We start from the raw sequence: 26,906 nt of genomic DNA on the forward strand, positions 1-26,906 counted from the left end.
CTTCGGGAAGTTCATTCATTATTTTTCAAAATCCATTTGAAAGAGCATTGCATAACCATGTTTCACAAAAATGCACAATCTGTATCGTTATGCATTTGCCACAAAGAAGCTATGCCACACCTGTCTCTAATAATTAAAGTTGTTTTCTCTGCTAAATAACATTTAACACAGAAATAATACAGTTGTTAACAGCAGCCCACATAAGCTTCTAGTTCCTGTAGTGAGCACATGGGTATATGTGTATATACCCAGGTGTGACTGTGTTCTGTAGCTCAGGGCACCACCCTAAGTGCTTCAAACTAAGTCAGATACGCTTATCTCATTTCTGTGCTCACCAAATTCTGAGTCCTTAGCACTGAATTATGAATATTTTTGTTCATTCTGTAAAGAATAAAGAATAAAATATCAATAATATTGACGTAAGTTAGTTTTTGTGCAAGCTAATGTTAGGTTTCCAATGTTATTCCATCATATAAACAATCACTAGATAAAAGCTTAGGTTCACACATGCATGTGGACACACACACACACACACACATTTAAAGGTTTATTTAATTTTAATTAAACTCTTCTCCCTTACCCTTTCCCTCTTCTCGCTCCTCCCTCCCTTCTCTCTGTCTGTGACCTTGTCTGTGCATGAATCTAAGGTTCCTAAAGAGGGCACTAACTCTGGCAGAGCTGCAGTTACAAGCGGTTGTCAGTTGTGAGCCGTGCAACACTGGTGTTGGAAATTGAATTTTGGATCCTCCCAAAGATAAGTACTTTCAACTGCTGAGCCATCTTTCTATCCCTTTGGCAAATATTTCTCACTGTAATCATTTTTAGTAAAAGCTAAACGCCAATATAAATGGTGGCAAGCAGGAACTTTTGTTACTATTTTGGTTTTGTGTTGGTTTTTAGTTTTGTAGGTTTTTTTTTTTTTTACATTTTGTGGGGTTTGTTTGTTTGTTATGATTAGATCTTGTTTGGTTGTGTTGCCAAGGCAAGCCTTTAACTTCTGGCTCAAGGGATCTTCCAAAGATTCAGAGCCTCCTGAGTACTAGATTAAAAAGATCATAGAAATTTTCATTATGTAATGCTTTACATGTCTAAAACCTCATGATTTATTAAATGTGTGTTTTCTCTTATGCTTAATTCAAATGGACACATTGTAATGTTAACACATACTGTTCAAAAGAATGTGCCATAAATAAGCAAATACACAGGTCAGGTTCTCAGACAAGACTGAGGAGCTCAAGGACATTTTACCCTTAAGGTATCTCCCTCATGGACATACCTAGAGAGACACTTTTAAATTCCTTTGATTCTTTAATGCCACTGCAAAGATATCCCTCATAGCCTGGGTGCTCTGGGAGTCACTGCCACCCCTTCCTAGCCAGTGCCCTACCAGTTTTGAAATGCACATACTACAGGAGAAGCATCATTCTCAGGAGTCCCTATGGGCCATTCTCTCCAACGCCTTTCATGACTTTCCTCATGCTTGTTTGGAGAACAAACCTACTCCCTCATTCTTGCTTGATTTTCATTTATCTTTATAGTGACACTACCTTCCCTCACACAAAGATTCTGAATTCACTTAACAGCAACTAAAATTAAACAGTAAGTATGGCCAGCCCTACTACACATTGCTTCTACTAAATCCTTTCTGTGTCACTTTGGAGATGTTAGCAGATTCTAGCCTCACTGCTCCTCCTTGTACTTAATTTCTTTTACTGTCTCTTGATCACATTCTATATTAATGGAAGAGCAACACTGTTGACATATTTGTCAGCACCCATGAACTATATTTCTAAAATCATACAAATACAAACAAGAAATGGAACAAATAATAGTATATGAAAATTGATTAAATGGGTACAAAGTTCTATTTTAAAAATGATTTTTCAGTTGAGGGGTGACAATGGTATTTATTTCTGAAATAAAATTATTTATATTTTGTTAACACTGAAAGATAGAAACAATGATATGGACTATTTCTTTGCTTTGTAAAACCTTTTTGTTTTCGCTGTATAAAATTAACTTCTGTGCCCAACTCAAAGGAAACTGGCTGTGCTAGTACATACCATATTTCCAGCATCAGAGAGGCTAAAACAAGAGCATCTTGGAGTTTGATGCCAGCTGGGCTACAGAGTGAGATTTTATTTTAAAATCAAATAACAATACTGCTACTAATAGTAGTAATAATTTGAGACAAAATCATGCTGGGCAAGTGTCCTTGGAATTACAGGAACTTACACCTGGGTCTCAGGTAGGAAATCAACTGCAGCTTCCATAGTGAGTTGAGAGTAGCACAAAAGATGCCTATAGGTCTAAATGTAGAATCAAATAAGGCAGCAACAAGCCTCCTACTATATCCCAGTCTGGACGGTCAGATAATCCATTATGCTTAACCTTGAATGTACAAAGCCCAGATGAGTACTATGGATTGAGCTAGAATGGACTCCCTGAAGACCTCTATCAGAACAGAGTGTATGTATTCCACTGAGGCTGACCCTTCTGCCCTACCACTTTAGATTTTTCTTTCGTACTGACTTGCTCCCTTTTTTTCTCAAGGTTCTGCCGACTAGACACTACAGAGAGCTGTGACTTCTGGTTGTTTAAAATACTGTAAACTATGCTTTCTGCAATTCCATCAAAAATATCTTAATGAAGACTCACTTAAAAACAAGAGATAATTAAGTGCCCTCTACACACAAAAATATTCGATTCACTGTGACTCTCAGTTTTATGCCTAAAATGAAGTATTTTCATATTAAGAAAAATGACAAGATTTGAAACTGTAATTTATTCGTGTTCTTCCTCATAAAACCCTTACTCAGCTGGAGCTGTCTTAAATGGTGTATTCTCCTCAGCCTATAGCTCTATAATAGGAGAATGTGATTTATATGCCTCAAGGCCCTTTTCATAAGCTAAAATATATTTTTTTCTGCATTTGGTGTTTCTTTATAGAAAGTATTCTATAATCCTAATATATGCTCCACACAGTCGCCACATCTGTTCCACCACAGGTGATATGGCAAAGCTTCCGCAGAATTGCTAAAACGCTCGATAAAGCAGTTAGGCAGATGTCTCTGTGTTTCTTTGGTGTACTGTTTTGTTAGATTTCATGCTGATTATGCAACAGACAACTGCTGGAAGTGCGCAATGGAGAAATATTGACTATATTTTAAAACACTAGATTTAAAATTCAAATCCTACTTGTACAGCTGCTTACAGAAATGTGCCTAAGAAAGTAAAAGTTGAAAGACCGGCTCTTTGGGTGAACTGAATGAAAGAGAGGTAACTCAGAAGGATAGATAGTACCTAGGTATCATTAGGTGGGTTGGTACCTTTAACGTGTGACCTCACACTCAGCCAGTGTGATCATCAAAACAACAGTGTGACTTGATAATGCTGGTCTATTTTTACCACGGAAGACCAAAGTGAGATGAAAAAGCTCATTAAAGTGCCTGTCTCTGTTTTCCAAACTACCCAGATAAGGGTTGCTAGGGCCCATGATTCCCCTCACCAAACTTCGAGAACAGGGACAGTGGGTTAATTCACACTTACGTGACCAATGCTCTTTCCTCCTATCCTGAACAATTCCATGTAGAACTGAACATGTAAATGGCTTGACATTAATGTAAACGTGTTTTAATAACACTAGATATGTCAATATATTTATTCTGAGGGGTTTACTTAGTAGTGTAAAAGCAAAGGGAAAAGTCATCATAGATTTAGATTTTAAATGTGATTGACAATTATACTTTGCACAGTAATGAAACAATTATGAATTAATTCATCTAATACATTTATTAGCCCATTAAATAAAGCTGCATTATCTAAGCTTTGCTAGTTGTTACAGAGCTAAGAGTACAATAGAAAATTAAAGAAAGTTCTTAACATGAAAATTAAATTTTAGTAGAACACTAAGGGTATTTATTTATATACAGTGAAAACACACAATGCATGGCAGTGTGGACAGGAAAGGAAACATCAGGGTTTGGGAAGGGGGTGATCTGAAGCAGAAGGTAATTTGCAAAGCCAGGATGAACAGATTCCTAGCAAGCCATGTTCACATCTGGATGATGTGTGCTCATGACATGGAAGTGTTGCCCTCCTTAAATTTGATTCCAATATTAATGAAAATGACCTATTATTTAAAATGCTACCAATTTTATAAGGACTATTTTTGGTGAGGTCTGCATACTCTTATGTGATAAGTAATGAGAAGAAAATGCCGGTGACAGTTTGTGTGGTACAAGCTTTGTTGAACAGTCATTTGGTTACTAAATGCTAAAACCACTGCACCTGATTTTTGACGAAGTGCTCACTCAAATTACAATTGAATTTTGATCAAATTAGGCAGATAATTCTGCCAAGGGTTCCTCTCATCAACTGAAATGAGAGTTAGCAGGGGCAAGTGAGTCAAAGCAGAGGAAAAGAGGCACCACACATGCACAGAAGTGAAGGAGAGGGCACAGCCCGGCTGCTTAAACTCATTAGAAACCTTTGCCTGACATTTTAGCTGTCTGTTGGTTATTACTAAAATATAACATGGTAGGGTATATGGATGGGTGTCTTGTTGGCTAGATAAATGAAGTTGCTATGAATATACAAACTAAAATAGCACCTGCATATCTGGCATTCAGCACACAGTAAGCTTATGGTGGGTTGGGGAAAAGTACAATAAAGTTGGGAAGAAAAATACCATTACCTTCAAGCTATTTTGGAGGTCTGGTTACTTATTAGACTCTGTTGTCACTACTAGCTTAAAGAGGAGATTTGCTCTATGCTAGTAGATCCTCAGGGAAAAAGTTAAGTTAGTTGATCATGACACTTCAAGTCCACTAAAGAGTCCTGGAAACGTGACAGATGTTAATTTACCCAAGTGTCCTTAAACCTGTAACTTCTCAAAGAGTGAGCATTCCCTTAAGGCTGAACACATGCTTCTTCATTAGTCTTTGTTTGCAGAAGTCAGTGAATTATGTTAAACATAAAATCAATCTTAGATACTGATCTTAAAAGATTGATAATTTCATAAAAATTATGAATATGTTTCAATAGCATTTAGTTCTTATGCCAACATTACTTTTTTTTTTTTTTTTTGGTTTTTTGAGACAGGGTTTCTCTGTGTAGCTTTGCGCCTTTCCTGGAACTCGCTTTGGAGACCAGGCTGGCCTCGAACTCACAGAGATCCGCCTGGCTCTGCCTCCCGAGTGCTGGGATTAAAGGCGTGCGCCACCACTGCCCGGCTGCCAACATTACTTTTTACTTCAGTGTTGATTTGGGAAAACTTTGAGACAGGTTATCTCTGCCCTTGCTTGGGTCTCAGTATGTAACCCAGGTTGGTTTCAATTCAGTCTTTCTGCCACCACCTCCTAAGTTTTGGGATTAGAGGTCTATAAATGCATTCATAGCTAAATCTTAATAATTCCTGTCACATTTCACTGGGCTCTCATATTTCTGGGTTTTCACTGAACTTATATTGTCTCTTTTCATAGAAGACTGTTGCTAAGTGTGTTGCAAAGATACAACCAAGTATTACTTTCAGTGGATTTTCATGTAACTTTCTCCTTAACTTTCCCATCATAGTAATTTTTGTCTCCTCCTTCCTTTTATATTTGTTGGGTTTATTTTAGAGAGCTTTCAGGACTCCAAGGGAAAGTATCAGATTTTCTTTTCCCTTCGTTGTGTTCTTCCTCTGCATTCTGCCCAGTTGCCATTTCCTTCTGCTACCTACACATACATACCCTCTGAAGCATCACATACAAATCTTCCACCCTTCTGCCTTCTTCTTCCCCTTGCTCAATCATCTTTCCAGGTAGAAGAATGTTGCTAGAGTTTTCCTGCCTGGCCCACAGTCAGGGCAAATCTCTCTCACCCGCCAGTCCCAAGCCGCTCAAACCCGATCAAGTAAACACAAAGACTTATATTGGTTACAAACTGTATGGCCGTGGCAGGCTTCTTGCTAACTGTTCTTACAGCTTAAATTAATCCATTTCTATTAATCTATACCTTGCCACGTGGCTTGTGGCTTACCGGTACTTTACATCTTCCTTGTCCTGATGGCGGCTGGCAGTGTCTCCTGACTCAGCCTTCCACTTTCCAGCTCTATTCTCCTCCTTGTCCCGCCTATACTTCCTGCCTGGCCACGGGCCAATCAGTGATTTATTTATTGACCAATCAGCAACACATTTGACATACAGACCATCCCACAGTACTTCCCCTTTTCTTTTCTTAAAAAGGAAGGTTTTAACCTTTACACATCTCCAAAGTTAGCTTGGTATATTTGGGAATTTGGGCGTAGCTTCTCTTACTACTTCCTGCTGGAGGGGGGCGCTGTATCTTATGGGGACACAAAGAATATTTTAGGATTATGGAGTAGTCCATGAGGGTGTATCGTCTGAGCCAGTTGCCTTGAAACGGTTCTGGATGTTGGATCATCTGGGCCATGGTGTCATCGGAGACCTTTCAGGGGGTCTTGGCTGGTTAAACCTGATGTGTCTTAATCTGGAACAAATCCATAGCCTCTGGCTTTCTGTGGAAACAAAAGCAGAATCTCCTTTCCAAAGCAACATATCCTTATATCTAAATTTTGAAGTCAAGGTACCTTTAAAATATACATTTTGGCATAACTCAACAGCTTTTGTAATCAAATGTTTTTCTTTAGTTACGAATATCAAAGAGAACATAATCCAAATTCTCTGTGTGGTAGCCATCTTTATGTGGCTTATTTTTTTATATTAGCTTGAGCCTATTGTTTTGAACTGCAGCCTTCTAAGCCTGAAATGGCACTGGTGCTGTGGCTGCTGTCTCCGCCCATTTCAGCTTCCCAACATGGCGGCGGTATGCTTACCGCCAGCTCTGGGAGCCATCGTGGATCTATGCTTTTATCCAAGCAGCGTGTAGCCCAGAAACCTCTTTTTTTTTTTTGTTTTGTACTAGCAAAGGCTAAATCCATCAAGCAGCTTAATGTGCCATTTGTAGAGGCCTCATTCCCGCCATACCGTAGGTCGAGCGCGCACGCTAGGAACCCGCCAGTAGCTCAAACCAACAGCTGCCGCTCATTTGAGAGAGACAATTAGGAAGCTGTTTTTAGCTCCGTTTTAGAATCTTTTTTTTTTTTTTTTAGTTTTTAGGTGGAAACTCTTGCCCCACGTTGGGCGCCATTTGTTGCTAGAGTTTTCCTGCCTGGCCCACAGTCAGGGCAAATCTCTCTCACCCGCCAGTCCCAAGCCGCTCAAACCCGATCAAGTAAACACAAAGACTTATATTGGTTACAAACTGTATGGCCGTGGCAGGCTTCTTGCTAACTGTTCTTACAGCTTAAATTAATCCATTTCTATTAATCTATACCTTGCCACGTGGCTTGTGGCTTACCGGTACTTTACATCTTCCTTGTCCTGATGGCGGCTGGCAGTGTCTCCTGACTCAGCCTTCCACTTTCCAGCTCTATTCTCCTCCTTGTCCCGCCTATACTTCCTGCCTGGCCACGGGCCAATCAGTGATTTATTTATTGACCAATCAGCAACACATTTGACATACAGACCATCCCACAGTAGAAGAAGCCACATATTTTTCCTTTAGGAAGCCCAAGTCTCTTAAAGGAGGAACCTCACTACTTGTCAAGTGCCCAGCCTAACAGCCTCCTCAATTACAAACACATTTAAGCATAAACATGACTTCTATGAAAGAATTGGCCAGGTTTAATCCTTGTACTTCATGACTAACTTATATACAAGGTGTTTCAGTAACTTGAATTTTGACCTACTTTATTTAATATGTCACCTTTCAACAGAAGAAAGTAGAAGGTGAAGCATGTGTTATAAAAGAGAAAAATCAACAAAATCTTATCAACATGACCGTGAAAACATTTCCTGAACAAGGACAAGACCCATAGACATGTTAACGGGGAAGGAGGGAGCTCAGGAGTCCTCAACCCTAAACAAAGAACTGCAAGCAACTAAGGAATTCTGAGAAGGGGAGAAATACTCTTTCCCAAGGAAGAGTACATCAATTGGTTATCCAATACCAAATGGCCATCCATACATGCAAGTAACATTATATGAACTGAACAGGCTGTACTTGTGTGTTTAGTAACACACACACACACACACACACACACACACACACACACACACACACACACCAATAATATTTTTAAAAAGAAGGCATGCATTTGAAAGAGAGCAGGGTGAGCATATCAGAAAGCTTGAAAAATGGAAGGGGGATGATGTAATTATTTTATAATCTCAGAAAATAGAAACATTACTTAAAAATATTTAAGAAACTTCTAATAGAATCAACAACGTTAAGGCTTGGCCCCTGGGAGTCATGTGTTTCATTAACATTGACACTGTAGGTGTGGGGGTCCTGTTACTAGAGTCCGTTAAAGCTACTAGAATAGAATTACAGGTGGCACATCTGGAAGGACTTTATAAAAGGAAACCTTGTTTCTGAGATAGAGTGTAGGAATATATCCCAGTTTGTTTCTCCGTTGCTGTGATAAAACACCAAACAAATACACCACAAGGGCACTTGCTCAGCTATGTTCATATCAGCATTGTTTGTAATAGCCAGAACATGGAAACAACCTAGATGCCCTTCAACTGAAGAATGGATAAATAAAATGTGGTACATATACACAATGGAGTACTACTCAGCAGAGAAAAACAATGACATCATGAGGTTTGCAGGCAAATGGATGGATCTAGAAAAAAATCATCCTGAGTGAGGTAACCCAGACTCAGAAAGACAAACATGGTATGTACTCACTCATAGCAGGATACTAGATGTGGAACAAGGATGACTGGACTGCTACTCACAACACCAGGGAGGCTACCTGGAAAACAGGACCCCAAGAAAGACACAGGGATCACCCAATGACGAAGAAATGGATGAGATCTACATAAACAGCCTGGACGTGAGTGGGGGTAATGAAGGGCGAGGGTCGAGGGAAAGAGAGCTTGGGGGAGTGGGAGATCCCAGCTGGATCAACAACAGAGAGGGAGAACAAGGAATAGGAGACCATGGTAAATGAAGACCACATGAGAATAGGAAGAAGCAAAGTGCTAGAGAGACCCACAGAAATCCACAAAGATGCCCCCACAATAGACTGCTGGCAATGGTTGAGAGACAGCCCGAACTGACCTACTCTGGTGATAGGATGACTAAACACCCTAATTGTCATGCTAGAAAATCCATCCAATGACTGAGGGAACTGGATGCAGAGATCCACGGCCAGGCCCCGCGTGGAGCTCTGGGAGTCCAATTGGCGAGAAATAGGAGGGTTTATATGAGCGAGAATTGTTGAGACCAAGGTTGGATAAAGCACAGGGACAAATAGCCAAATGAATGGAAACACATGAACTATGAACCAATGGGTGAAGGGCCCCTAACTGGATCAGGCCCTCTGAATAGGTGAGACAGTTGATTGGCTTGATCTGTTTGGGAGGCATCCAGGCAGTGGGACCAGGTCCTGTGCTCATTGCATGAGTTGGCTGTTTGAAACCTGGGGCTTATGCAGGGATGCTTGGCTCAGCCTGGGAGGAGGGGACTGGACCTGCCTGGAATCAGTCTACCAGTTTGATCTCAATCCTCGGGGGAGTCTTTGCCCTGGAGGAGATGGGAATGGGGGGTGGGCAGGGGGGAAGTGGAGGGGTGTGAGAGGGGGAAGAACAAGGGAATCCGTGGTTGATATGTAGAATTAAATTATATTGTAAAATAAAATAAAATAAAATAAAATAAAAACATAAAAAAAACAAACAAAGCAAACTTGGAGAGACAAGGGTTGATTTGGCTTATAGGTTATAGTCTATCATCGAGGGAAGCCAGGGCAGGTGCTCAAGGCAAGAACTTGGATGCATGAATTGAGTCAGAGATCAGGGAAGATGCTGCTGCCTATTGCTCATTGTGGCTTGCTGAGCTACCTTCTTTATGCAACCCAAGATCAGCTTCCTCAGAATGGCAATGCTCAGGGTGTGCTGGCCCCACCTACATCAATTAGTGATTAAGAAAATGTTCCACCAGTGTAGCATAATTCAGATAATGTAGTGATGTATGCCCACAATCTTAGTACTCAAAGAAATATAAACCTAAGAATCTGGAGTTCAAGGTCATGGTTGGGTACACCATGAGTTTAGGCCACCTGGGCTGCATGAAACTCTTGTCTCTAAAAACAAAGAATGACAAAAATACTGTATACTACTAAAATCACCCTAAAATATTTCATTGACATTTTTAGTCCAATAAAATGATTATAAATTCACTGTATCCATTGTTTCTACAAGGATTCCATTGTAAGCTTATAGCAACTTGTGACACATTAAAAACTAAGTAGTGAAGAGAACTGGTTGCTCTTCCAGAGGACTGAGGTTCACTTCCCAGCACCCATGTGCTGGTACACAACTATCTGTAATTCCAGTTCCAGGGGATTCAATTCCTTCTTCTGGCCTCTGTGGGCACTAGGTACTCATATGGTATTTAGTACCTGGTGAAGAGAAAATTCTGGGTGAAAGTAAGACAATGAGAAGAGATCCCACTGAGAAAACATACCCTAAGCAATGAATGTGTGTTCCCCTTACTCCATATCCTCAAAATCTTGAGCTGTTGCTTTTTTTGTTGATCTTATCCATTCTGACAGGTGTAAAATGAAATTTCAAAGAACCCTGGACATTTTATATGCTAGGCTACCAATTGAGTAACATTCACAGCAGGTATAAAGTTTTCACTGTGACTTCATACTTTGCCATGGTAATAGCTGACCAAGCAATACAGGAAAATTCCTCTCACAACCACTTTTCATTCGGGTTAAATTTTAAAAATTCTTCCCTGAAAGAATATAGTTATTTTATACTATAAATTTGTTACTATTCTCCTGGGTATTACCCTTTAGTAATCAAAAAAATACTTAAGAGATATGATTTGAGAAACAAAATAAAGTAATGTGTAGGAAAATGAATTAAAAAAAAAGGAAATGTCCCACAGACATGTTCACAGACCAATAAGAAGGAGGCAATTTCTAACATGGTTCCCGTTTTCCAGCTGTGTTAAGCTGACAATTGAAGCAACTAGCTAATTATGACAGGACAGAATAACAGAAAGCTTACTAGATTGGTGCTTTTATTCATTTCTTAAACTCAAAACAACAGGTGCAGTGATCCATATAATCCTCTGTGAATCTCTGAGGGACAGGCCTCTGTAATCAATGACTTTGGAGGCATTCAATCTTTTTCTATTGTAAATGATAACTTTAAAACTTTTTAAACACAATGCTTTAAGTTTAGATTTCTTTTGGAACCAATAAAAAATAAAACCCAGCAAAAATAAGAAAACCTAGTGGTATGATAGCTTATGCTTTCTTAGCGTGTATGTGTGTGGGTAGAAGTTCTGGTACTCATGTAAGTCGCTGTGTGTGTATGGGTGTGTGTTTATGATGGTACCGTGAGTGTGTGCATGTCTGTTTGTGTGTGTGTAAGCCAGAGGAGAATCTCATATATCATTCTCAAAAATTCCTACATCACTTTTGGGATAGGACTTCTCATGTTCCCAGACCTCACCAGTTAGGCAAACCAATGATTTCCTAAAGCTATTCCCACACTAAAGGGAAATAGAGGGATGCCATTGATGTGAAGAGTGAAAATGGAACAAATAGGGGGAACTTTAGTTGGGGATGAAAAGGAAGGACAATATCCAAGGAGATGAATATGGAGGGATTAAAAACACTAAAGATATTTTAAAAAGATATAGGAAATCATATTATTATAAATTTACTCTTAACTACATATGATACATAAATATATGCATATATTTAAATATGTACTTTAAATATCAAGCATTGTGCACACACATACACACACACGCACACACACACACACACATATGTATGTATGTTATTGGTTACAATGCTTTCCAAAGAACCATAGGTAATAGAATAACAACTCCACTAACAAGAATGAGATACTCATTATGTGTTGTTGGCCAGGGTAGTCTAAGAGACTCCCAAAACAATAAAGTTTTTGCTTTTAACTTTGGTTGCCTCCCAGAGGTTAAGTGTAAGCACCTATTGCTGAAGACACCATGCACTTTAGACACAGTACACTGAAGACTGCAACTGGGTATGACCTCAAAGACTCCTACCCAAAGACCTTAAAGTATTCTGCATGCTGCCAAGGGAAGGAAACAATTAACAGTCCTATCCAGATGTGAAGCCTGTGAACCACAGCAATGACCAGGATGGCATACAGTCTAAAAAGTGCAATAGTAACATTTATATCTTGGTGGTCTTGGATTTAAGGCCCAATTAACAAGAGAAAATTCATGCCTGGTAGTATACTACTACCCAAATACCTGTGGCTAGCAAAGTCATGGATCATAGAAAAAGAACCTACTACTGCCAATTTCCTAATTTAGTATATTTTCTAACTGCATTCTATATACTGATCCATATATATCCATAGATAAGTTTAACTCAGCCCTAACCAAAGAAGCTTCTTCTTGTAACAGACAGAGACGATTACATAAAATCACAGCTAACCAAAACGCAATGGGCAGTTGACAGTGATGTTCTTAGCCCCATATGATACAGCTATAATTCCTACACCTCTACACCCAAGGCTCAGAGAACATTGTGTAAGAGGGGACAGAATGAATCCAAGAGCCAAGAAGTCATATATTGTGTCATCTAGATATGACAGGGAAACTATACCCATGAAATCTCAACAACATGGCTGCTTAAACAATATATGAGTGCTGGTAATAGCAGCTGGAATATCAATATGAAAGTAAGAAACCTCACGAGACCCTACGTCTTGATGAAGAGCTGCAGGCAATTAAAGACATATGAGAAAGGGAAAAGTGGTCTTCCTGAGTGAATCCCCCCAACACCCCGATTGGTTAACCAATTTTAAGTGGTTAGTCCTAAAAAAAAATCCATGCAAGTAATATTAAATTGACTCTGCAGGCTGTATTTGTAAGTTTCTTGAACTCAATTCTGCTTTAGGGAAAAAAAAATAGAATATTTTAAATGTTTAGGTGACCCAAATAGAAAAGAACTGGAGAATGTCAGAGAAGTCACCGTCTATTATGATTAAGCCAACTGTGTTTGCTCATCATTGTTTAACAATGTTATATTCTTGTTCCTCTGCATACATGGGGAGCAGGAACTCTATCCTGCCTGATGAGTATATATCAAACGAACGGCTCCCAGATCCTTAGGAAGACACTCTTGGGTCATGGAACATTTACATCATAAAAGTTTTAAGAAAGAAAATGATACTTGTACATTTTCAAAGATGAATGCTATAAGAAAAGACCCATCAGGAGCCTTTCATTAGTAAGAACTCATTAAGGCTTACTCAAGCTGAGAAAGATGTTATAACTGCTTGGTCAAGTGAAGACTTGGGATTCAGAAACCCTTCTCAAGGGCCTGTGAGAGCCTGTCTTTTACATGCCTCCCTGCAGCACAGATTTGATCTTAAAAATGATCAAAGGTATCCTTTCTTTTGGTAACATCTGACCTGTGGGTCTTCCAGCATAAGTAGGAAAGAAGCCTAGTTTAATGAAGACATACATTGCTGCCATAGAGAATGAACTCTTAGGTGCTGTTCTTTTCAAATTCAGTCTCTGAATTTGAGCATCTGTGTAGTAGTTCTTTGATATTTCTACAATAGTCTGTTCGTTAGTTTGCAACATGGAAATATAGCACCTAGTTTTCAGGATTTCTGAGACAGTCAGAAGAGAAATGCAGGCAAGCAGTTTGATGTCTAACATGTGCTATTGAGTTACAAATGACAGTTAAAATGACAACATTCTATTCCTCTAGTACCTGATGTTGGGATGAGGTAATATTAGTGATATGTCTGTTTCAGTTAGGTTCACATTATTACTACAGAATACCTGGGAAAACAAATCTCCAAAGAGAAAAAATTACTTCCCCTAATAGTTTTGAAAGACTCGATTCAAGATTGGGTAGGTCCATTGCTTTAAGGGTCTGCTGGGGATGCCAGATGTCAAGGGAGGAGCAAACCTTAAAGTAAACTGGTCACTCCATCACCCAAGAAGCAAAGTAAAAAGTGTCGGGGTCCCGCAAGCATCATAGCTAAGAGCAAAATGATCGATCCATGGAGAGACAAAAATGAAACTCAGTTCAGTTTGACTTATTCAAACTTCTGGAATCTGACACCAAGGGTTTTTTAAAAAACATATTAAAATGCAGTAAAAGTATGGAAAAATTTTGCTCATTACAATTATCACAGCAAAGCTTAAAGCATGACTACATCAAAACTCCCTTGCATAGTACATGTCTTGTGGAACACCTGTGACCTTTTCCAAAAGAATGGGTTCCATTGCCTGAGAAACAATGCTCAGGAGTCTGGGGGATCTGGGTGAAGCCTGGCTCCATAGAATAACAAAAAATAACCAGGAAAATATACAACATCCACTTCAGCCTTCTGGGTGAACAGGTGTTGATTTCTTCCATTGAAGAAAAAAGCCTGCATGTTTTACAATTCTTGTTTCCCTAAGGCTATCTGTAAGCACGTGGATCTTGTGCCCTCTACAGAAAAGAAGACTTCAGTCCCATGGTCTCTTTCAGTGCAAACCCCAGTGATCAGAGGACCTCTCACCAAGTGCCATCATTTAAAGATTTCATTGCCTTCCAACAGTGCCACCCTAGATACCAAGGCTTTAATGAATAGATAACAAGGCGAGAATTAACATTTAAAAAGTAAAAGCCATAGGAAAACTCATTTCCCTGTGTTTGTAATCCAACTCACATATCATCTCTGGTTCCTGCATGCAATCAGAGAACACATAACTGCATGTAACAGGAATATGAGGGGAGAAGACCATTTCTTTCTTTACATGACCTTCAATCAATATCTTATGACATCATGTAAGTTCAGAAAAAAAAAATATATATATATATATTTTTGGAAACAAGCAACAAAATGCTGTGCATAAGTGTAGACATGACAACATATTTGATAACATACAAATTTATGAAATTGCTGCCAAAATTAACTCCTGTCTTTTCACTGGTACAGTTGATGTTGTTGATAATCAAATTTGTATTTGGACTTCTTCATATAATCTGGTTATACCACTCTACACATGACATTAAGAAGGCATACAGGCAATAGCACATCAAATAGTGAATTTTATAGCAACCAAACAAAATGACATTTAAAGATTAAGTATTCCTGTCACATTCACATATGCTTATTTTTTCAAATAACATCCCTCAATATAAAGATGAACAGTGTTCATACAAATAAAAATATTTATAAAATCCATGGTGAAACACCCAATACTGTAGTCTGTCTTTGGCTATATTTCAAAGTCATAACTAATTTTCCTGGCTCTTAATTAAGACTTGAAATTTTCAAAATTAACAATGACTTAGGGTAAATGACTAGATAGATATATATGTGGTAATAAATCATAATCATAACTTGAGTATTAATTAAACTCTGATTCAACATTTTAAATGATCACAAATAAATTGAGATATATTTGTAGTACAGCATTAATTGTATAATCTGTATTGGTAAGCAGAGAAAGATTATGAACTATGGCGTCTTGACAGTTATTTGATTACCCATGTTAGTATGCAAATGTGTCCATACAGCACCAAAATGCCTAGCAATAAGTAGCTAACAATGGAACACTAAAATTGTTTGTGCCGTGTGGGCTGAATTGATATGACATGTATAAAAGACATCTACAAAAACACTTTCCCTTTAAGTAAGTTATGTTTTAGTGATTTTTTTCCCTCTCTTTTGGCTGAGGGACATCTTTTGGAAGTAGTCATGAAATAATGCAGATATAGTTTAAAATTGCTTGTGAAATTAGGGCATTGTTCTTCTGTATAGGCTGACCCCTGAAGGTACTGACTGTCCTCATTTACTGAGTACCTTTTCCTTCTGGGTTCTTTGCGAATAAATTCCTTCACAACAGCAATTCCTGTAGGAATTTGCAATTGTAGTAATATAATTTCTTGTCATTTTCTAAGTCACAGCCACATTTTTAAATACATTTGGGTGGAGATTCATTTCTTAATATGAACAGTTGTGGAAAGACCAATTGCTTTTGGTTTGTGTGATTTTTGTCAAGACTTTTAATTTGATCAGTGTTCATTCTAAAAAAAATTGTAGAGCTCAGGGAGTGAGATGACTACTACTCAGAACTCGATAGAGAAGGTGGTTGATTACAATAGGTTTTCTAAATCAGTAGCTTCAGTTAAAAAACAAGGATAACTATGCTTTTAAATATTTATTTTATTTTTAATTATATCTGTGTATGTGTATCCATTTGTGGATTGTAGGTGTGCCTGTGGAGTACAGAAGGAGGCTTATATCCTCTGCGGCTATAGTTACAAAACTGAATTCAGGTGTTCTGCAAGGACAGAAAGCTCTCTGAACTTTTGAGCCATCTTTCCAGCCTGACTTTTTTGCTTTTATTTAGAAAAGAGAGTAGACTGTAAAGTGATATGAACAAAAGAATCTTTAGTACCACAGATTCAATTTCACTGAATTCACTTTAAAAGGCTTTAAAAAAAATCTTTTTCAGGAAAAGAAAAATCTTTCCAAAAATAATTATTTCAGGATTATTTCAAGTAAATACATTTTTTTCACAGCTTAAATTAATATTTGATTAAATTAATGCTGCAGAATTTGAAGATTGAAGTTAGAATGCTTTGCTGTAATACAGGGAAGTACAAAAGAAAATGCCTCCAAAATCAGTTTCAACTTTTCCTGAATTAATTAATGCAGATAGTAAACATAATTGCTACAAAAAATTCAAAGTGTTTTATTAATGACAAAATTCTCCCTAAATCTTATCTTGAAATATGAGCAAGAGAAATTGTCTTAAAGAAAAATGGGAGCCTATTTTAAGTTATGAACTCCTTTAATTTGTACAATAAGCAGAAACTAATATTTTGTTTTGTTTTGGTTTTTGTTTTTTTCAAGACAAGCTTTTTCTGTGTAGCCCTGGCTGTCCTGGAACTCATTCTGTAGACTAGGCTGGCCTTAGACTCAGAGATTCTCCTGCTTCTGCCTCCTGACTGCTAGGATGAAAGGCATATGCCACCATTACCTGGCAAGTCTAATATTTTTAACTGTGGAAGTAATTTTAATGAATTACAGTGATTACTTGTGCTTTCAAAGTTTGTGAAAAAAATTCCACAGAATACATTGTATTAAAAATGATATGTAATAAAGAAAATGAAAAGCTGTTGTGGACTGAACATGTATTACATTATATCTATAACATCCTTTATTTGAAAAAATATTCAAACTCATATCAAACATGAACTCTGCCAAATGCCTTCAGGGTTGCATTTGGTTTGTTTTTGTTCCTTTGTTAATTTCTTTGTGTACTTAAATTCTTTTATTTTTGTTCATGATTATTGTAATTTTCTCCATAAGTATTATTTTCTGAGACACACTCCAAATAAAGGGTAGACGTAATACACCACCTCCTTAACCTGTTTCATTTTTGTTCACATGAGACAGCTTTTAAAGAATAAGAAATAAAATCATTGAAATAATTGAATTCATGGATATTTAGATACCAGTATGTGCAGAAGTGACCCCATGACTAGGAATAGGACCTTGGCTGTTTCTCATACATCTAAAATACGTTAAAGAAGGCAGAACATCGAAATGTACATTTCCTTTTTGTTTGTTTGTTTTGAACTTTCTTTTTATTTATTCTTTGTGTCTTTCATATCATGCATCTTGATCTCATCCCGTCTCTGAATATCCAACCTCTGCCCTTGCACCCACTTTCCCCCCCATAAAATTTAAGAGAAAAAAAGCCCCAAAGTGAAAAAGTCTCTTCATGGGAGCTGTAGTGCAATATAGTGAGTCACACAGTAAACCCTTTTGTCCATAAATCTTTACTTGCCAGTGTTCATTGCAGAGAATCATTCATCTGTTTGGAGGACTCAGGTTTCTGTCATACTATCCATGCTGGATCCGCACTGGAACTCCTCTTGAATATCCTGCTGTTGCCCTGTGTTGTGTAAATCCTGCAGCTTTGGGTCAGCAGGACCCCTTCATGTGCTCCAGCAGATCACAAACAGTGTGGATGTTGGGGAAGGCCAGCCCATAACTCTGGTTCTGGGCTTGGGTAGTTGCAGGGTTGGTCAGCCTGCCCACTCTTCTTGTCCTCACCACTAAGGTGAGCTTTCTTGAATTGCCCTGGCACGTTCATCCCTTGCAAAAATGAGCAAGGGTGGCACCAGTTCTCCTGCTTTCGCATCCTCAGGGTCAGATCTCCGACACCTACACCTTCAGGGACAGCTCTACTGTGTTGCCCACTGGCATAGGGGCCACTCTCCCTCAAGTAAATAACTTTATTATTGTGTTAGTTCTATTTTTTCCCCAGAAATCACTGCAGGTCTTTAATGAAATGGGTATTTAATCACAAGAGTTTGAATTTTACAAGATGACTGTTACAGAACCTGCTGCTCAGGTACAGGAACCAGAAAGCAGGAGTCACACCAAACCCTCAGGGTGATTCCCGCCTCCTGGATTGTCATCAGACACCACTGACTGTAAGCTTCTAGGATGTTCAAGATACTTCATTCTCCTTTATCATGCAGACAGTTTTGATTTTGTGAAAAACCCCAGATGCAACCTGGCTGGGTGAAATGGTTATTCTTCCAAGTGGAAAGTATTGGTCCATGAAATAATCTCTTGTGCTGGAAGTTTGCAAAAGGTTCTAGAAATTGAAAATAATCTGGCCATGTTCCTAGATCACAGCTGCTCCCTGAGACACAGACTCTGCCAGTTCCAAGTGGACCAAGAGGTGAGTCTTTGTTCTCTTAGCGGATCACCCTAGCCTCTAGGCTTTAGGCCTAGGGTCACAACCATTGCATTGCAGTCCCAGTTGCAGGCCAGCAGGTCAGACTCCTGAAGGCAGGCCAGACTACCACCATCTCACACCAGACCCTGTAACATACAAGCCCCACCCTACCCTCCAAACCCACCCATCTTCAAGATCACAGCTGCTCCCTGAGACACAGACTCCACCAACAGCTGTGATTGGACCAAGAGCTCCAATTGTGCCAAGAGTGCTAATTGGACCTAAATAAGTCCCTCAGATACAGACACCGTTTGCACCAATTGGAGGAAGGGCTAGGTAGATTCCAGTACAAAATACACACAAAAACATAAAGAGCAATGTGGCACCACCAGAACCTAGTGATTCTGCTTCAGCAAAACCTGAAAGTCTCAATGCAGAAGGAGCAGAGGAAATCAACCTTAAAATGACTTTAAGAAGATGGTAGAGGACTTTAAAGAGGAAATGAAAAATTCCCTTTAAAAAAATCAAGGAAAAGACAAACAAAAAATTGGAAGAAATCAATAAATCCCTTAAAGAAAGACAAGAAAAAGCAATCAGACAGATGAAGGAAACAGTTCCAGACTTGAAAACTGAAATAGAGGCAATAAAGAAGACACAAATTGAGGGAATGCTGGAAATGGAAAATCTGAGTAAACGAACAGAAACTACAGATGCAAGCATAACCAACAGAATGCAAGAGATGGAAGAGAAAATCTCTGGCATTGAAGATATGATAGAGTAAACAGATTCATCAGTCAAAGAAAACTTTAAAGCCAACAAAATCATAACACAAAACGTGCAGGAATCTGGCACACCATGCAAAGATCAAACCTAAGAATAATAGGGATAGACAAAGGAGAAGAATTCCAGCTCAAAGGCACAGAAGAAAACTTTCCCAACATAATGAAAGAAATACCTATGAAGATGTAAGAAGCTTACAGAACACCAAATAGACTGGACTTCCCAAAAAGTTCCCCTTGCCACATAATAATCAAACCACTAAACATACAGAATAAAGAAAACATATTAAGAGCTGCAAAGGAAAAAGACCAAGTAACATATAAAGGCAGATCCATCAGAATAACACCTGACTTCTCAATGGAGACTCTGAAATCCAGAAGGTGCTAGACAGACATTATGCAGACACTAAGAGACCATGGATGCCAACCCAAATTATTACACCCAGCGAAACTCTCAATTGCTATAGACAGAGTAAACAAAATATTTCATGATAAAACCAGACTTAAATAATACATACCCACAAATCCAGCCCTACAGAAAGCACTAAAAAGAAAAATCCAACCTATGGGACTTAGATACATACACTCATGAAAACATAGTCAATAGATAATCCCACACCAACAAATATCAAAGAAGGGAAACAACAACACTACCACAAAAAAAATAACAGGAATTAACAATCACTGGTCATTAGTATCCCTTAATATCAATGGACTCAATTCACCTATAAAAAGACACAGGATGGATATGAAAACAGGATCCCTACTTCTGCTGCATACAAAAACACACCTCAACTTCAAAGACAGACACTACCTCAGAGTAAAAGGATAGGAAAAGTCTTTCCAATCAAATGGACACAAGAAGCAAGCTGGTGTAGCTATCCTAATATCTAAAAAAATAGAGTTGAACCTAAAATCAATCGCAAGAGATTGGGAAGAACACTTCATATTTATCACAGGAAAAATCCACCAAGATGAAGTCTCAATTCTGAACATTTATGCTCCAAATACAAGAGTACCTACATTTGTAAAAGATACATTATTAAAGCTTAAATTGCACGTTAAACCCCATAAACTAGTAGTGGGAGACTTCAACACCACATTCTCACCAATGGACACGTCTGGCAGACAGAAACTTAATAGAGAAATAAGGAAAATAACAGACATTATGACTCAAATAGACTTAATAGATATCTACAAAACATTTCACCCTAACACAAAAGGATATACCTTCTTTTTAGCACCCCATGGAACCTTCTCTAAAATCAACCACATACTCAGTCACAAAGCAAATCTCTACAGATACAAAAGAATTGGAAAATCCTTCTGTATTTTATCAGACCACTATGCCTTAAAGTTAGATTTCAACAATAACAAAAATTACAGGAAGCCTACAATCTCATGGGAACTGAAAAATGCTCAACTGAATCACCAATAGGTCAAGGAAAAAATAAAGAAATTAAAGATTTCCTAGAATTCAATGAAAATGAGTGTACAACATACTCACACTCATAAGACACTATGAAAGTAGTGCTAAGAGGAAAATTCATAGCACTAAGTGCCCACATAAAGAATTTGGAGAAATCTCACACTAGGGACTTAACAGCACACCTGAAAGCTCTACAACAACAACAAGCAAAGTCACTCACAAGGAATAGACACCAGGAAATAATCAAATTGAGAGCTGAAATCAATAAAATAGAAACAAAGAAACCAATACAAAAAATCAATGAAACAAAGAGTTGGTTCTTTGAGAAAATCAGCAAGATAGATAAGCCTGTATCCAAACTAATCAAAAGGCAGAGAGATAAAGCATCCAAATTAATGAAGTCATAAATGGAAAGGGAGATATAACATCAGACAATGAGGAAATCCACAGAATCATCAGGTCATACCTCAAAAACCTGTACTCCACAAAATTGGAAAATGTAAAAGAAATGGACAATTTTTTGGGATAGGTATCACATACCAAAGTCAAATTAAGACCAGATAAACTATTTAAACAGACCAATAACCCATAAGGAAATAGAAACAGTCATCCCAACAAAACAAAAGTCTCCCAACCAAAAAAAGCCCAGTACCACATGTTTTCAGCACAGAATTCTACCAGATTTTCAAAGAAGGGTTAATACCAACACTCTTCAAATTGTTCCACATAATAGAAACAGAAGAAACATTACCAAACTCCTTTTATGAAGCTACAGCTACCCTGATACCCAAACTACACAAAGATGCAATGAAGAAAGAGAATTACAGACCAGTCTCCCTCATGAACATTGATGTAAAAAAATATTCAACATAATATTGGTGAACAGAATCCAAGAACACAACGAAAAAATTATCCACCATAACCAAGTAGGCATCATCCCAGAGATGCAAGGATGGTTCAATATACAAAAATCTGTTAATGTAATATGTCATGTAAACAAACTGAAAAACAAACAAACAAACATGATCATCTTATTAGACGCTAAAAAAAATCTTTGACAAAATCCAACACCCCTTCATAATAAAGGTCTTGGTGAGATCAGGAATGCAAGGAACATACCTACACATAATAAAGGCAATTTACAGCAAGCCAACAGTCAACATCAAATTAAATGGAGAGAAACTCAAAGCAATTCTATTAAAATCAGGAACAGGACAAGGCTGTCCACTCTCCCCATATTTATTCAATATAGTACTTGAAGTTCTACCTAAAACAATAAGACAACAAAAGGAGATCAAGGGGATACAATTGGAAAGGAAGAAGTCAAACTTTTCCTTTGCAGATGATATGATAGTATACATAAGTGATGTCAAAAACTCTACCAGAGAACTCCTACAACTGATAAATACCTTCAGTAATGAAGCAGGATACAAGATTAACTCAAAAAAAGCAGCCCTCCAATATACAAATGATAAACAGGCTGAGAAAGAAATCAGAGAAACATCAACCTTTACAATAGCCACAAATAATATAAAATACCTTGTGATAACTCTAACAAAGCAAGTGAAAGACCTGTATGATGAGAACATTAAGTCTCTGAAGAAAGAAAGTGAAGAAGATATGAAAAAATGGAAAGATCTACCATGCTCATGGATAAGTAGGATTAATATAGTAAAAATGACAATCTTACCAAAAGCAATCTACAGATTCAATGCAATCTCCATCAAAATCCAGACACAATTATCCACAGACCTCAAAAGGACAATAGTCAACTTCATATGGAAAAACAAAAAACCCAGCATAGCTAAAACAGTCCTGTACAATAAAGCCCCTCTGAAGGCATCAGCATCCCTGACCTCAAGCTCTACTATAGAGCTCTAGTAATAAAAATAGCTTGATATTGGCATAAAAATCAACATGTGGACCAATAGAGTTGAATTGAAGACCCTGACATTAATCTGCACACCTATGAACATATGATTTTTGACAAAGAAGCCAAAACTGTACCATGGGGGATAAAGCATCTTCAACAAATGGTGCTGGCATAACTGGATGTCAAAATGTAGAAGACTATCAATAGATCCATATCTATTGTCATGCACAAAACTTAAGTCCAATTGGATCAAAGACCTCAACATAATCCACTTACACTGAACTTGATAGAAGAAAAAGTAAGAATTAGTCTTGAATGAATTGGCATAGGAGACCACTTCCTAAATGTAACATCAGTAACACAGACACTTCGAGTAACAATTAATAAATGGGACCTCCTGAAACTGAGAAGCTTTTGTATGGCAAAGGACACTGTCAACAACACAAAATGACAGCCTACAGAATGGGAAAAGATCTTCACCAACCCCACATTTGACAGAAGGCTGATTTCCAAAATATATAAGGAATACAAGAAACTAGACTTCAAAATAATAAACAATCCAATTTAAAAATGGGCTATAGAACTGAACAGAGAATTCTCAACAGAAGAATCTCAAATGGCTGAAAGACATTTATGGAATTGCTCAACATCCTTAGTCCTCAGGGAAATACAAATCAAAACGACTCTGAGATACCATCTTATACCTGTCAGAATGGCTAAGATAAAAAACACTGATGATAGCTTTTTTTGGAGAGGATGCAGAGCAAGGGGAACACTTCTTCATCCTTGGTGGGAGTGCAAACTTGTACAACTACTTTGGAAATCAGTAGGACAGTTTCTCAGAAAATTGGGAATTAATATACCTCAAGACCCAGCTATACCACTCTTGGGCATATACCCAAGGATACATGTTCACCTATGTTCATAGTAACATTATTTGTAATAGCCGGAACCTAGAAAAAACTTAGATGTCCCTCAACAGAAGAATGGATAAAGAAAATGTGGCACATATACACAGTGGAGTACTATTCAGCAGTAAAAACAATGACATCCTGAAATTTGCAGGCAAATGGATGGAACTAGAAAATATCATCCTGAGTGAGGTAACCCAGACTCAGAAGGACAAACATGGTATGTACTCACTCATAAGTGGATACTAGATGTAAATCAAAAGATAACCAGATTACAACTCAAAGCTCCAGAGAAGCTAGCTAACAAGGAGACCCCTAAGAGGGATACATAGATCCACCTGGGAAGGGGAAATAGATGAGATCTTCATGAGCAAAATGGGAATGGAGGGCATGGGATGGAGGATGAGAACATAAGGGAATAAGGGAACAGGATAGTTGAGCTTGAACAGGGACAGAGTTGAGGAGCAAGGAAAGAGATACTACGATAGAGGGAGACATCAAGGGAACAGGGAGAAACAGGGTGCTAGGGAAGTTCCCAGTAATCCACAAGGATGACTCCACATTGGATTACTTGCAATAGTGGAGAAGGTGCTTGAACTGGCCTACTCCAGTAATCAGATTGGTGAATATTCTAACTGTCATCATAGAGCCTCCATCCAGAAACTGATGGAAGCAGATGCAGAGATCCATAGCCAAGCACCAGGCCAAGTTCTGGGAGTCCAGTCGAAGAGAGATAAGAGGGATTCTATGAGCAAGGGACATCAAGATTATATTGGGTAAACCTACAGAGACAACCAAACCAAACTGGTGGGAACTCATGAACTATGGACAAACAGCTGTGGAGCCTCCATGGGAAAGGACTAGGTAGGCCCTCTGCACATGCAAGACAGTTGTTTACCTTGACCTGCTTAGTCGGCCCCTGGCAGTGGGATCAGGATCCATCCCTGCTGTATGAGCAGGCTTTTTGGAACCCAGTGCCTATGTTGGGACACCTTATACAGCCTTGCTTCAGGGAGGAGGGGCTTGGACATGCCTCAACTGAATATACCAGGTTCTGCTGATTCCCCATGGGAGTCCTTGCCTTGGAGGAGGTGGGAATGAGGAATGGGTTGGGAGGAATGCTGGAGGGAGGGAGGAGGGAGGAGGGAGGAGGGAGGAGGGAGGAGGGAGGAGGGAGGAGAGGGGCACCTGTGGTTGGTATGTAAAATGAACAGAAAATTTCTTAATAAAAAATAAATATATAAAAGAGTACAACAACAAAAAAAGAAAGAAAGAAAATAATCTGATATACCAGATACCACCAGAATTTCAGTTTCATCCTGGTAAGCCATATTTGTCTGTTAATAAAAGAATGAAGTATTTTATAGAATGGGCTAGCAATAGCAAGATTGTGAAGAAAGACTTTTTAGTATTGAAATAACAACTCACTTGTGAAATTCAGGTGGTTTAGACTAATGCAATGGTTGCAAAGAAAAAAATTATATAATTTAAATATTAGAGGGGTCAAGCCAACCACATTTAACTATATTTTCTCTTTAGAGAAACAGAGTTGAAAGCGTCTTTTACTGAACTTTAGGTTATATAGATGGGAGCTATGTTGTTCTCTTGCAGTGAAATCTACTTTCTCTTTTTCTTCATATTGTTGGGGATCATAAAGGGCATTTGTTGGAATAGGGTCGAAGAATGGAGTCAGGTGAGATTTCTGAGATCTTGTGAGAAAACTCCAAGAGAAAAAGGCAAGAGTCTTGTGACCTCATTTTCTTCAAAAAACAGAAAATTGTTCTTGGACTGTGTGTTTGTGTCCCTCTCAAATATAGTGGATAAGAGTGAGTTCACTTCAGAATATTCATTACAACTGGCTATTGTTATTTGTTTATATGTCTCTATGGAAAAACATGTTTTTGTCATCCATGGTTTGTCCTTGTGATTGTACACTTTCCTCATGTGATTACTCACAACTCCACCCCATTTCTTCCAATCTCATATCATCTTTTTATTATTGTTAACATATATTTGGGCCCAATTTGTGCTGACCATATACTCATGGCTGTGGGCCATCCATTGTGGCATGAGCAATCTACCAACAGTCACATCTCCCAAAGACAGAGACTCCCCTTCCTTTAGCATAAATCAGCTGCCAATTGCTTCTCTGCTAAGGGTGGAGACTTGGAAGACCTGCTATGGGTGGAGACTTGTGTTGTCTTTGGGATTCTTAACTGCAGAGAGATATTTGATTGTAAAGGAAGCTGAGTTAAACCAATATGTATACTTTAAAGATACCTTGACTTCAAAATTTGGATATAAGGATATGTTGCTTTGGAAAAGAGTCTCTTTTGTTCCCACAGAAAGTCAAAGGCTATGGATTTGTTCCAGATTAAGATACATCAGGTTTGACCAGCCAAGACCCCCTGAAAGGTCTCCGATGACACCATGGCCCAGATGATCCAACATCCAGAATGGTTTGAAGGCAACTGGCTCAGACGATACAGCCTCACGGACTACTCCATGATCCTTAAATTTTCTTTGTGTCCCCATAAGATACAGCACCCCCCTCCAGCAGGAAGTAGTAAGAGAAGCTACACCCAAATTCCCAAATTATATGTAATTTTACTTTGTTAAGGTTAAAACCTTCCTTTTTGAAAAAAAAAGGGGGGGGGGAAGTGCTGTGGGATGTTCTGTATGGCAAATGTGTTGCTGATTAGTCAATAAATAAAACACTGATTGGCCATTGGCTAGGCAGGAAGTGTAGGCAGGACAAGGAGGAGAATAAAGCTGGGAAGTGGAAGGCTGAGTCAGAGACACTGCCAGCCGCCACGATGAGAAACAGCATGTGAAGATGCCGGTAAGCCACGAGCCATGTGGCAAGGTATAGATTAATGGAAATGGATTAATTTAAGCTGTAAGAACAGTTAGCAAGAAGCCTGCCACGTCCATACAGTTTGTAACCAATATAAGTCTCTGTGTTTACTTGGTCAGGTCTGAGCGGCTGTGGAACTGGCAGGTGAGAGAGATTTGTCCTGGCCAGGCAGGAAAGCTCTAGCTACAGGTGGAGACTTGGAAGACCTGCTCTCATTGTTGCTTGAATTTTAACAAGGTCCATCCCATGCAGGTACCCCATC

This window comes from Peromyscus californicus, unplaced genomic scaffold, assembly GCF_007827085.1.
Source record: "Peromyscus californicus insignis strain IS unplaced genomic scaffold, ASM782708v3 Scaffold_15__1_contigs__length_86483966, whole genome shotgun sequence".
Taxonomy (NCBI): domain Eukaryota; kingdom Metazoa; phylum Chordata; class Mammalia; order Rodentia; family Cricetidae; genus Peromyscus; species Peromyscus californicus.